Source organism: Furipterus horrens, unplaced genomic scaffold, assembly GCF_987537825.1.
Source record: "Furipterus horrens unplaced genomic scaffold, mFurHor1.1.pri manual_scaffold_3, whole genome shotgun sequence".
NCBI classification, from domain to species: domain Eukaryota; kingdom Metazoa; phylum Chordata; class Mammalia; order Chiroptera; family Furipteridae; genus Furipterus; species Furipterus horrens.
The window spans coordinates 45292094-45297981 of record NW_028327173.1 but is presented as its reverse complement, the minus strand read 5'-3'; the positions used below and the strand labels follow the sequence as shown (position 1 = coordinate 45297981).

Below are 5888 nucleotides of genomic sequence, written 5' to 3'. Positions count from 1 at the left end.
GTAGCCTCCTGAGAAGGCACTCATTTTGGACTTAGGTAGGTTTTGATTTGTTGAGCTGTGGCAATTCCAATTGTGCAAACAGGAAGGGTTGTTGAATCACTTTGAGCTTTAACCTCTTCATTTGAAAAACAGAAAATATAATACCAGTATTATAGAGGCTCTGGAGGCTTACCTGCAATAGCATATGTAAAGCATGGCAGTGAGTTAAAAAATCTGTTCCCCATCAGACATTGTTCAGAACATCCCAATATTTGTATGTGTGTCAAGGTGTCCCTCTTTGTGCTCTCAGCACTTAGTGCTGCCACCACCTAGTGGGAACTAAAAAAATGTTGTTGGACTAGCATGGGCTCTTCAGTTGAGCAGTGGAAACACTTGACCAATAACAACAAAAATTTTTTTAAAGAAAGAGACTGATAATTATTTTCCATTCACTCTGTTTTCATTTTTCGTTGAAGAGCCTATGGAAGAACAGCTTAGGACCGCTTTCTCACTGTTCCTTCCCACGCAGGGGCCTGAGCAGTGGGGGCTGCAGACCAGTCTTCGGCGGCAGCCGAGCGCTCCAGACTTCCGTAGGGAACTGCTGGGCAGGCACAGAGGGCACCTGCGCCTTCAGAGCCGTCTGCGACCTCAGGCTGAGCAGCAGTGAGCTCGGGAGCTGGAGCAGTCAGTCCATCCTGGAATGACTGCTTGTTCACAGCCTTTGCAGGGGCCTACCCTTCCCTTCAACCTCTTCGGGATCTCTGTAGAAGTAGAGATCGGGCATGACCGCCCATGGGTGTTCACGGGAGATGGTACCACGCATGTGCAGAACTTCCCGATGCAGCACCCACCGCATCAGACCCGCTGAGTGAGCCCCCTGTTGCTGCAGGGACGGCAATGCCACACAGCGCAGAGGAGTCTGTGATACACGGAGCGTGTAAGCAGGTTAACATCACACGCGTCTGTGAGAGGCTGGCGCTCAGCCCTGAGATCAGTAACCGTCAGAAGCCGTGACTCCCGGGAGGCTGCCTGGATCTGGTCAGTGCAGGTTCTGGAGGGGAAGCGTCAGCAATGCGAGCGGCTGCAGGGGCAGCAGCAAACTTCAGCACAGTTCGCTGGCCCGGGTTCCTGGGCGATATGACACTGACAGCGGCTGGGTCTGCAATGGTAACAATGGCACAAGCCACCAGCCGGAGCTTCTCCCAGGTCCCCTTCAGATTTCTGCTGTAGGTGCTATCACTTTTCCTGCTGTGGGTGTGCCGTTGCATGTGGAAGTCAAGGCTGCTGCCACCTAGGTGGGTTCTGGCCGCAAGGAATTTGAGGACATTCTCCTCCTTCATTTAAAGTTTCCTTTAAGTTATTGTGGGCACCCAGGACAATGCCATCTGGACCCCTCTCTGGGCAGTGTGGTGTGATATCCCCAAAGTTTGCTAGTATGCTTCCTCTTCTGTGGCTGGAAATCCTGAAAAATAAAATGTTAAGGGAGGTATTATGCTGAATAAAACACCCAGGCTTAGGAACTAGTGTGCATAAGACCTCAGATTTCTTTCTGGCTCTCAATGTTAGAGTCACGATTGTTTCCCTTGCGTCATCCTCCGTCTGTGGCCTTTCATCTTACATTCTGGCTCTGCTTCAGGAGATGGCAATCGGCACTCGGCCTTATGCCTGGGGCCTGGTGAAAGGTCACACCCAGAATGGCCAAAGTAGGAGGAGCTCACTTAGCAGTATGTATCCCTAACTGTATTTTTTAGTGCTCCATCTCTCTGGGGTAAAAGCAAGAGCAAAAAATTCCAAAGGGGCCTAAAATTTAGATTTTGGCCTAATAATATAAATTAGGGTTTCTTTTTGCTCTGATTTGCTATAACCACTAGTGAGTGAGTTTCTGTCACTTGCCCCACCAAATAAAATATGTAATATGTGATAAGAGATTGTTAAATAAATGGATCTGGACTCATTCTTCCCAGCCTACTGAGACCTGTACCAACCTTTTACAGATATATATATTTTTTAAAGACGGCATGAGAAACCTCAGTGTCTTCTGGAGAATGTTGCAAAATGAATGTTAGCCCAGCCTTTTAAAACCTGGATTTTTATGTCATATGATTGCCCATTTTGACATACCTCTTCCAGACTCTGCTTGTTCAAGGAAGAAATGAGTTGAGGGTTCTCTTCTGCTGCAAATGCTGATCTTTGGTGATTTTTATTTTTTATTGTTTCAACTTCATCTTTTTCCATGCTGTCCCTGAATTTCTTGAAGTTTCTCCCTTTCTCAGTCTGTTTTTTTTAAATCTTCATAGATTATGTCCACTGAGGTTGATATTCACTTTAGTCCAATTCAAATTGCTATAGCAAACATTTACTGAGCATCAATTCTATACAAAGCATGAAGGAGCTATTTTCTGAGGCTCTACATAGAGTCTTTAGAGCAGCAACATCCAATATGGTAGCCATTATCTGCATGTGGCTGTTTAAATTTAAATTAATTCAAATGAGGTGAAATAAAAATTTCATTTCCTCAATTGTACTAGCCGTATTTCAAGTGCTCCATTGGCACATGTGGCTAGTGACTACTGTATTAGCAGATATAGAACATTTCCATCACTGTGGAGAGTTCTATTGGACAGTGCAGTTAAGTTATAGAGCTTCAATTATTTAGAACCATAACTCTCCACTTGTCTTGCATTTATAAAATAGTCAAAAACTCATGTCTTTCAATGAGAACTTTTTTTTTTTTTAGTAATTCAAATAACATTTATTGAATTTTTCTGTCAGGTACTATAGGAAATACAAGGACAAATAAAATATGTTTCTTGTCCTTTGTCCTCAGGAACTTAAATATATTGAGGAAAACTGGCTCTTAACACCACTAATGGGATTGCAAGGCAGGATATGCAAAGTGATGTAACAGAGTCATCGTCAAGGTGCAATGTACTAATTCAGGGAGCGATTTATTTGCTCTGCGTAAGGGCCCTCATTTGGCAAGTGGCATCTGGAAAGGAGAGGACAGCAGGAAGACAGAGAGTCATTTTAGGTGCCAAAGGTATATCATGAGTAAAGACAATGAATAGGCAAAGGAGCTCAGTCTGAAGTAGGTAAACAAAGCATAGAGATAAAGAGCATAGACTTCAGGGACAAACTGCTGAGCTCCAAAATTCAGCTTTGCCCCCTGTTAGCAAGTAAATTCATCTCTCTAAGTCTGCGTTTCTTCATCTGTAAAATAGAGCACATAATAGTACCCACCTAACAGGGTATCTATGAGGGCTAAATGAGATGTATTTTGAGACTTGGCTCAGTGCCTGGCTCATGGCAGGCTTGCTAGGAGAGGACCTGGGAGAAAAAGAGGTTGCAAAGAACAGGGCCTCCAAATAGTGGCTGCATTTAGTGGCTGAAATAAGACAGAAACAAATTTCTCTTTCAGTTGAGCATCTGGAGGGAGACAATCCAGGACTGGTAGGGTGGCTCTGTTCCACAAAGTCCTCAGGGACCCAGTTCCTTTGGCTTTCTGCTTCACCATCCCTGGAATGTGGCCCTTGTCATCACAGTTCATGATGGCCCTTTAGTTGTGACGTTCATGTTCCAGTCAGCAGGGTCAGGTATGCATCCTTTGTCTCTTAAGGCTCCCAGAAGTTGTCACCTGACATTTCCACTTGCATCCCATTGAACTTAGTTACATGGCCACATCTAGCTACAGAGGAAACTGGGGATGTCGAGAGTGGAGGAAACTAGCAGTCTCTGTTACAAAGAGAAACATGACTGAAGCCAGGTTACAGAGGTCTTGAATGCAGTCTGAGTGTGCACTTCATAGCTTGGGCTTTGTGGAACTCTTGATACTTTCAGTGCAGGGAGTTAATATAGTTAGACTGTTCATGGTCACAGACTCAGACATGGTTCTGCAAACCAGCAATATTCACCCCAGCAATACTCAGATACTGTCAAGAATGGTTACTTTCCATTAAAACTATTTTTTTCCCTTAATCTTCCAACATTCTTTCCCACTCTCTTTCCTCTTTGAGGAAGGGAAAGGTAACCTGAGGGGAGGGGATGTGAGAAGGCAACCCTTCCCCCGGCAGCTCTTCTTTGCACTCCCTCCAGTGTGTCATTGGTCTTCTCCTATGTGCTGAGAATGGAGTCAGTTCTTCCTGTGGGGAGGGTAGCGCCAAGTCGAGGGACATCTTTCTATCAAGGTAGTGTGCTTGCTCTGGGTACTTCATGCTTACTTCAGACCCTGCACTCTTGTTGGTGTGCCTCAGTAGATTCTAAGCAGCTTAAGGACAGAGTTCAGGCCTTACATGCGTTTATATCCTCAGCGGTTAACACAGTGCCTAGTGCAAGGTGTACATAAAGTTATCAATTTTATGGCTAAGTGCTGAGCATATGAATGCTGCCTAGATTGTGGTGGCTTTCAAGCAGCTGTCCTAGAGCTGAAGTCCTCCTGCTGTTGATTACTGCTGAGTTTGTGGTGAAAGCGTTTCAGGCAAAGGTTAAGAGACCTGTGTGAAGTGAAGGCATAGCTGTGTCCACCTGCAGTGCCATTCTTCTCAGAGTACACTGGACAGGGGAACAGTGGGATCAGGTCAAATAATTCGTGTTAAATCCTGAAGTCTGTCCTCTCTTTTCTTACTTGGTCTTTGTTATTCTAGGCACTGGTTTCTTAAGACAACAAAAAATACAGCGAATTTATCTGTTTATAAAGTATATACTGAGGTAAGCTCCTCTGACAAGATTTTGAAATCAACAAATACTTACTCTGTGTGAAACATTATGGTAGAAGTCACGAGAAATAAAAATAAATAAAAGAACCAGTCCTTGCTTTCGAGGAATTTACAATCAACAAACAGGGTGTTAGTTAGGTTGTAGGAATTCAAATATGGTTGACTAGGCTCCTACCCATGAAACGCTTATAGTAGGATATGAACAACAGACAGACAAACCAATGATTACATGTACTGTGATCTAGTGCTTGAACCTTTCTCAGGGCCAAATGTACACATTTTCGTAAAGACTTTGAAGAAATTGTATATTTGAGATTTTGTAAAATTTGCAGATACATTCTACTTAACCAGTGTGTAAAATGTTTTCAGGGAGTTTGCTCTATTTCATGAGTGGCAGTGATATGCTATGCAGCTAGGAGAGGGGGAAGGAATAAAATAGGGGGTGGATCATTTTGAGGTGACATTAAATTATCTTTTGACACCAGCGGTATCTTTTTTATAACAGAAAATGGAAAGAACTCTGTCCTTGACCTTCAAAAAGAAATTGACTTACCTAGCTTAACTATTCAAACAAACAACTGTGTACTCTCTTCAATTCCTATGATGATTTTGATTTACTGTAAATGACTGAATTTAATGAACTAAATTATGCTATTTAAATGCATTTTGTGAATGATATTGTAGTTTGTTACAAAGCATTATGCCTATGCTAAATTGTGCTGTAAATGATATGGTATGGAACATATGTGCTGTATTCATAATTTAACTGTTGCTGTGGAGTGCCTTCTTGGATAGGACACACTGAAAAAGGAGCCTTTATTTACCTTGGTGAAATGAAGGTGATATCTCAGCAAATCACTAGGTCTTACTGACCTTGGCAGAATTACAGTGCTAATATTTTCACATGGATGAACTGTTCTTGAACAATTTCTCTAATGTAGATGGCAGAAATAGGCTTTCCATTAACACTGGGTATATATGGTATATCTTCTCTTTCCATTTTTTTTCTCCTTCAACAAACATTTACTGCAGTCTTGGCAAGGATAATTCTACCTCCATTAAGGTTCATCTTTTCTCCTGGCCTCTCAAATAGTAGTGATAGTAGGATACAAAGGCTTGTCCTGTGGTTAAGCTGGTGGTCTCTGAAAGGACTTGCATTAAATAACACCCTGCTTTTCCTCTTTGTGAAATTAAATC

The 5888-nt window shown here is 42.8% G+C and overlaps 1 pseudogene; it reads right to left on the bottom strand.

Moving 5' to 3' along the window:
- Nucleotides 1–473: 473 nt before the first annotated feature.
- On the bottom strand, nucleotides 474–1319 carry LOC150015014 (small ribosomal subunit protein uS2 pseudogene; annotated as a pseudogene).
- Between the last annotated feature and the right edge of the window lie 4569 nt (nucleotides 1320–5888).